General features: G+C 46.1%; 4 non-coding genes across 4 annotated transcripts; all 4 read left to right on the plus strand.

Annotated features, from left to right (window-relative positions):
- Positions 1-517: 517 nt before the first annotated feature.
- On the plus strand, positions 518-600 carry trnal-cag (transfer RNA leucine (anticodon CAG)). The gene has a single exon. It is a non-coding gene; the product is annotated as a tRNA-Leu (tRNA).
- A 1,742-nt stretch (positions 601-2,342) lies between these two features.
- On the plus strand, positions 2,343-2,425 carry trnal-cag (transfer RNA leucine (anticodon CAG)). Its single transcript has one exon. It is a non-coding gene; the product is annotated as a tRNA-Leu (tRNA).
- Positions 2,426-4,167: 1,742 nt separating this feature from the next.
- trnal-caa (transfer RNA leucine (anticodon CAA)) lies at positions 4,168-4,250 on the plus strand. The gene has a single exon. It is a non-coding gene; the product is annotated as a tRNA-Leu (tRNA).
- A 1,742-nt stretch (positions 4,251-5,992) lies between these two features.
- Positions 5,993-6,075, plus strand: trnal-cag (transfer RNA leucine (anticodon CAG)). Its single transcript has one exon. It is a non-coding gene; the product is annotated as a tRNA-Leu (tRNA).
- Positions 6,076-7,352: the final 1,277 nt, after the last annotated feature.

Here is a 7,352-nt window from a genome sequence, read left to right on the forward strand (position 1 = left end):
TTCTTTATTGGTACCAAAGTTTTGCTTTCAGTCTTATCCACTCTATGACGCCTGTTCTTCAGCTAGCCACAGTACAGTCGAGGTGATTAAGTTGACTTCTCCCAGAACACTCTTCTGCCGCCTCGACTGGATAAACGTTCACCTGATTGGACACTGGAGGGGTTCTTCGCCTACTTGTCTGTGAGAGCAGCACCAGAAGCAGCTGTGGAGAGAGATTGCAGTCGCCAGTATGCAACTCTCCAATAAGATACTTCACGCCCTCAAATCTTAGACTTTCAAAACCTTCGTCTGAGGAACAGGTAGAGCGGCATATCGGACCTTGCTGATTAGATGAAACTGATCAATGCAGCAATGAGAAGCTCCTTAAGCACCAGCGGTTTGGACAAGGATGGCACTCAGATACAGGACTCTGGCTGGGGTTCAAAAGTAGGGAAAGCATGTCTTGTTTGAAATGTAATAAAGATGAAGACAGACTTTAAGTCGATTTGTGCACGGATCTTAGTTTTTGCGTCAACGCGTCAGGATGGCCGAGCGGTCTAAGGCGCCGTGTTCAGGTCGCAGTCTCTTCTGGAGGCGTGGGTTCGAATTCCACTCCTGATATTGTCTTTTACTCCACGAGGTTAAATTTCTCCAGCAAGATTTTCAACCTCAGGAAGATCCAATACCTCCCTTTCAATGGAAAAGCGTTGGTCTCAGTACACGAGATTCCCGCTTAAATACGCACAGCAAGACCTCACCGGCAAAAGCCCAGCTCATGACTCGACAATCTGCTTCGGTGAGTCTGGTTGAGGAATTCATATTGATCCCAAGAGAAGGGTAAAATTCGTCTTCTCTTGTAAATAGTCTGGCAGGTTGGATTGTTCACATCCGTCCAAGAGGGGAAGTTGGGGACTCGGTTTCTATTGTGATTCATTGCTCGATAAAGCTTTATTTCCTTATTGGCCCCCTGTGAGTTATTACTGGATACCGTTATATATCTATATTGCCCCTCTGTGGGGTACGACTGGATAACGTTTCCCGAGCAGCTTTGACTAAGGGTCACCTGGACTCGAAACCTTAGCTCATTTCTCTCCCTCCAGATGCTGTCAGATCTGTTGAGACTTTAAAGCATTTTCTCTGTGATTCCCTATGTGTGAGCTTTACAATGTTGTAATGTGTCATGCTGTCTCTTTCATTCTTGGGACTAATGCCGGGATGAGACTGCAAGAAAGTTTCTGATAGCTATTTGCTGCAAAGAAAACAGGAACGTGTGTTATGTTTACTTTTGTTGTGAGGGAGAATGCAAATAGCAGAGAATACCCTCGATTCCTCGACCTCGGGCTAAGAGCCCTGCACGCTTCCGCTGCGTACTCTGCTCCTTAAACCAGGAGCTACAACATTACTGCCCTGCGGTAACCACACAATTATTCACTTCCTCATTTTTTTCTTTCAACAAGAACAGACGTTTGAGCACACTGATACTGGTCAGCACAGTTCAGATAATTGACTTTCGTGCGGAATGGTTGTTCTGTGGAAGGTGATGTGATTTCTTCTGTGACGTTGTTCTGATGGGAAAGTGGGGAGTGACTGGAATCACCTTTATAAAATGAAGTTCGGGGCAGCAGTTTCATCTCTCTGGGAACATTGATCACGCTGTTACAGACTTCCTCAAACTTTGCCTCAAGTCCGACCACAAAAAAAATGAGCACCGAGCAGAGTGGCGCAGCGGGAGCGTGATGGACCCATAACCCAGAGGTCGATGGATCGAAACCATCCTCTGCTATTCGTGCTCTCAATCACACCAAACGGGAAAAAGTTGCTATTTATCAGCAGCACATCTGCCTTTTTCTTTATTGGTACCAAAGTTTTGCTGTCAGTCTTATCATCTCTTTGACACCTGTTCTTCAGCTAGCCACAGTACAGTCGAGGTGATTAAGTTGACTTCTCCCAGAACACTCTCCTGCCGCCTCAACTGGATGAACGTTCACCTGATTGGACACTGGAGGGGTTCTTCGGCTCCTTGTCTGTGAGAGCAGCACCGGAAGCAGCTGTGGAGAGAGATTGCAGTCGCCAGAATGCAACTCTCCAATTAGATACTTCACGCCCTCAGATCTTAGACTTTCAAAACCTTCGTCTGAGGAACAGGTAGAGCGGTATATCGGACCTTGCTGATTAGAGGAAACTGATCAATGCAGCAATGAGAAGCTCCTTAACCACCAGCGGTTTGGACAAGGATGGCACTCAGATACAGGACTCTGGCTGGGGTTCAAAAGTAGGGAAAGCATGTCTTGTTTGAAATGTAATAAAGATGAAGAAAGACTTTAAGTCGATTTGTGCACGGATCTTAGTGTTTGCGTCAACGCATCAGGATGACCGAGCGGTCTAAGGCGCTGCGTTCAGGTCGCAGTCTCTTCTGGAGGCGTGGGTTCGAATCCCACTCCTGATATTGCCTTTTACTCCACGAGGTTAAATTTCTCCAGCACGATTTTCAACCTCAGGAAGATCCAATACCTCCCTTTCAATGGAAAAGCGTTGGTCTCAGTACATGAGATTCCCGCTTAAATACGCACAGCAAGACCTCACCGGCAAAAGCCCAGCTCATGACTCGACAATCTGCTTCGGTGAGTCTGGTTGAGGAATTCATATTGATCCCAAGAGAAGGGTAAAAATCGTCTTCTCTTGTAAATAGTCTGGCAGGTTGGATTGTTCACATCCGTCCAAGAGGGGAAGTTGGGGACTCGGTTTCTATTGTGATTCATTGCTCGATAAAGCTTTATTTCCTTATTGGCCCCCTGTGAGTTATTACTGGATACCGTTATATATCTATATTGCCCCTCTGTGGGGTACGACTGGATAACGTTTCCCGAGCAGCTTTGACTAAGGGTCACCTGGACTCGAAACCTTAGCTCATTTCTCTCCCTCCAGATGCTGTCAGATCTGTTGAGACTTTAAAGCATTTTCTCCGTGATTCCCTATGTGTGAGCTTTACAATGTTGTAATGTGTCATGCTGTCTCTTTCATTCTTGGGACTAATGCCGGGATGAGACTGCAAGAAAGTTTCTGATAGCTATTTGCTGCAAAGAAAACAGGAACGTGTGTTATGTTTACTTTTGTTGTGAGGGAGAATGCAAATAGCAGAGAATACCCTCGATTCCACGACCTCGGGCTAAGAGCCCTGCACGCTTCCGCTGCGTACTCTGCTCCTTAAACCAGGAGCTACAACATTACTGCCCTGCGGTAACCACACAATTATTCACTTCCTCATTTTTTTCTTTCAACAAGAACAGACGTTTGAGCACACTGATACTGGTCAGCACAGTTCAGATAATTGACTTTCGTGCGGAATGGTTGTTCTGTGGAAGGTGATGTGATTTCTTCTGTGACGTTGTTCTGATGGGAAAGTGGGGAGTGACTGGAATCACCTTTATAAAATGAAGTTCGGGGCAGCAGTTTCATCTCTCTGGGAACATTGATCACGCTGTTACAGACTTCCTCAAACTTTGCCTCAAGTCCGACCACTAAAAAAAGGAGCACCGAGCAGAGTGGCGCAGCGGAAGCGTGCTGGGCCCATAACCCAGAGGTCGATGGATTGAAACCATCCTCTGCTATTCGTACTCTCAATCACACCAAACGGAAACAAGTTGCTATTTGTCAGCAGCACATCTGCCTTTTTCTTTATTGGTACCAAAGTTTTGCTTTCAGTCTTATCCACTCTTTGACACCTGTTCTTCAGCTAGCCACAGTACAGTCGAGGTGACTAAGTTGACTTCTCCCAGAACACACTTCTGCCGCCTCTACTAGATGAACGTTTACCTGATTGGACAGTGGAGGGGTTCTTCGGCTACTTGTCTGTGAGAGCAGCACCGGAAGCAGCTGTGGAGAGAGATTGCAGTCGCCAGAATGCAACTCTCCAATTAGATACTTCACGCCCTCAGATCTTAGACTTTCAAAACCTTCGTCTGAGGAACAGATAGAGCGGTATATCGGACCTTGCTGATTAGAGGAAACTGATCAATGCAGCAATGAGAAGCTCCTTAACCACCAGCGGTTTGGACAAGGATGGCACTCAGAGACAGGACTCTGGCTGGGGTTCAAAAGTAGGGAAAGCATGTCTTGTTTGAAATGTAATAAAGATGAAGACAGACTTTAAGTCGATTTGTGCACGGATCTTAGTTTTTGCGTCAACGCATCAGGATGGTCGAGCGGTCTAAGGCGCTGCGTTCAAGTCGCAGTCTCTTCTGGAGGCGTGGGTTCGAATCCCACTCGTGATACTGCCTTTTACTCCACGAGGTTAAATTTCTCCAGCACGATTTTCAACCTCAGGAAGATCTAATACCTCCCTTTCAATGGAAAAGCGTTGGTCTCAGTACATGAGATTCCCGCTTAAATACGCACAGCAAGACCTCACCGGCAAAAGCCCAGCTCATGACTCGACAATCTGCTTCGGTGAGTCTGGTTGAGGAATTCATATTGATCCCAAGAGAAGGGTAAAATTCGTCTTCTCTTGTAAATAGTCTGGCAGGTTGGATTGTTCACATCCGTCCAAGAGGGGAAGTTGGGGACTCGGTTTCTATTGTGATTCATTGCTCGATAAAGCTTTATTTCCTTATTGGGCCCCCTGTGAGTTATTACTGGATACCGTTATATATCTATATTGCCCCTCTGTGGGGTACGATTGGATAACGTTTCCCGAGCAGCTTTGACTAAGGGTCACCTGGACACGGAACGTCAGCTCATTTCTCTCCCTCCAGATGCTGTCAGATCTGCTGAGACTTTAAAGCATTTTCTCTGTGGTTCCCTATGTGTGAGCTTTACAATGTTGTAATGTGTCATGCTGTCTCTTTCATTCTTGGGACTAATGCCGGGATGAGACTGCAAGAAAGTTTCTGATAGCTATTTGCTGCAAAGCAAACAGGAACGTGTGTTATGTTTACTTTTGTTGTGAGGGAGAATGCAAATAGCAGAGAAGACCCTCGATTCCTCGACCTCGGGCTAATAGCCCTGCACGCTTCCGCTGCGTACTCTGCTCCTTAAACCAGGAGCTACAACATTACTGCCCTGCAGTAACCACACAATTATTCACTTCCTCATTTTTTTCTTTCAACAAGAACAGACGTTTGAGCACACAGATACAGGTCAGCACAGTTCAGATAATTAACTTTCGTGCGGAATGGTTGTTCTGTGGAAGGTGATGTGATTTTTCTGTGACGTTGTTCTGATGGGAAAGTGGGGAGTGACTGGAATCACCTTTATAAAATGAAGTTCGGGGCAGCAGTTTCATCTCTCTGGGAACATTGATCACGCTGTTACAGACTTCCTCAAACTTTGCCTCAAGTCCGACCACAAAAAAAATGAGCACCGAGCAGAGTGGCGCAGCGGAAGCGTGCTGGGCCCATAACCCAGAGGTAGATGGATCGAAACCATCCTCTGCTATTCGTAATCTCAATCACACCAAACGGAAGAAGGTTGCTATTTGTCAGCAGCACATCTGCCTTTTTCTTTATTGGTACCAAAGTTTTGCTTTCAGTCTTATCCACTCTTTGACACCTGTTCTTCAGCTAGCCACAGTACAGTCGAGGTGACTAAGTTGACTTCTCCCAGAACACTCTTCTGCCGCCTCTACTGGATGAACATTTACCTGATTGGACAGTGGAGGGGTTCTTCGGCTACTTGTCTGTGAGAGCAGCACCGGAAGCAGCTGTGGGGAGAGATTGCAGTCGCCAGAATGCAACTCTCCAATTAGATACTTCACGTCCTCAGATCTTAGACTTTCAAAACCTTCGTCTGAGGAACAGATAGAGCGGTATATCGGACCTTGCTGATTAGAGGAAACTGATCAATGCAGCAATGAGAAGCTCCTTTACCACCAGCGGTTTGGACAAGGATGGCAATCAGATACAGGACTCTGGCTGGGGTTCAAAAGTAGGGAAAGCATGTCTTGTTTGAAATGTAATGAAGATGAAGACAGACTTTAAGTCGATTTGTGCACGGATCTTAGTTTTTGCGTCAACGCATCAGGATGGCCGAGCGGTCTAAGGCGCTGCGTTCAGGTCGCAGTCTCTTCTGGAGGCGTGGGTTCGAATCCCACTCCTGATATTGCCTTTTACTCCACGAGGTTAAATTCCTCCAGCAAGATTTTCAACCTCAGGAAGATCCAATACCTCCCTTTCAATGGAAAAGCGTTGGTCTCAGTACATGAGATTCCCGCTTAAATACGCACAGCAAGACCCCACCGGCAAAAGCCCAGCTCATGACTCGAAAATCTGCTTCGGTGAGTCTGGTTGAGGAATTCATATTGATCCCAAGAGAAGGGTAAAATTCGTCTTCTCTTGTAAATAGTCTGCCAGGTTGGATTGTTCACATCCGACCAAGAGGGGAAGTTTGGGACTCGGCTTCTATTGTGATTCATTGCTCGATAAAGCTTTATTTCCTTATTGGCCCCCTGTGAGTTATTACTGGATATCGTTATATATCTATATTTCCCCTCTGTGGGGTACGACTGGATAACGTTTCCCGAGCAGCTTTGACTAAGGGTCACCTGGACACGAAACGTCAGCTCATTTCTCTCCCTCCAGATACTGTCAGATCTGCTGAGACTTTAAAGCATTTTCTCTGTGGTTCCCTATGTGTGAGCTTTACAATGTTGTAATGTGTCATGCTGTCTCTTTCATTCTTGGGACTAATGCCGGGATGAGACTGCAAGAAAGTTTCTGATAGCTATTTTCTGCAAAGCAAACAGGAACGTGTGTTATGTTTACTTTTGGTGTGAGGGAGAATGTAAATAGCAGAGATTACCCTCGATTCCTCGACCTCGGGCTAATGACCCAGCACGCTTCCGCTGCGCACTCTGCTCCTTAAACCAGGAGCTACAACATTACTGCCCTGCAGTAACCACACAACTATTCACTTCCTTATTTTTTTCTTTCAACAAGAACACACGTTTGAGCTCACTGATTCTGGTTAGCATAGTTCAGATACTTTACTTTCGTGCGGAATGGTTGTTATGTGAAGGTGATGTGATTTCTTCTGTGACGTTGTTCTGATGGGAAAGTGTGGAGTGACTGGAATCATCTTCATAGAATGAAGTTCGGGGCGGTGGATTCGCCTCTCTGGGAATATTGATCACACTGTTAGAGATTTCTTCAAACTTTGCCTCAATACCGACTACGGAAAGAATGAGCCACGATCCGCGCAGCATAGCGGGAGTGTTCTGTGCCCATAACCCAGAGGTCGATCGATCGAAACCATTCTCTGCTATTCGTATTCTCACTCACAGCAAACGGAAACAAGTTGCTGTTTGTCAGCAGCACATCGGCCTTTTTCTTTATTAGTATCAAAGTTTTGCTTTCAGTCTGATCCGCTCTTTCACACCT

Source organism: Scyliorhinus torazame, chromosome 24, assembly GCF_047496885.1.
Source record: "Scyliorhinus torazame isolate Kashiwa2021f chromosome 24, sScyTor2.1, whole genome shotgun sequence".
Taxonomy (NCBI): Eukaryota; Metazoa; Chordata; class Chondrichthyes; order Carcharhiniformes; family Scyliorhinidae; genus Scyliorhinus; species Scyliorhinus torazame.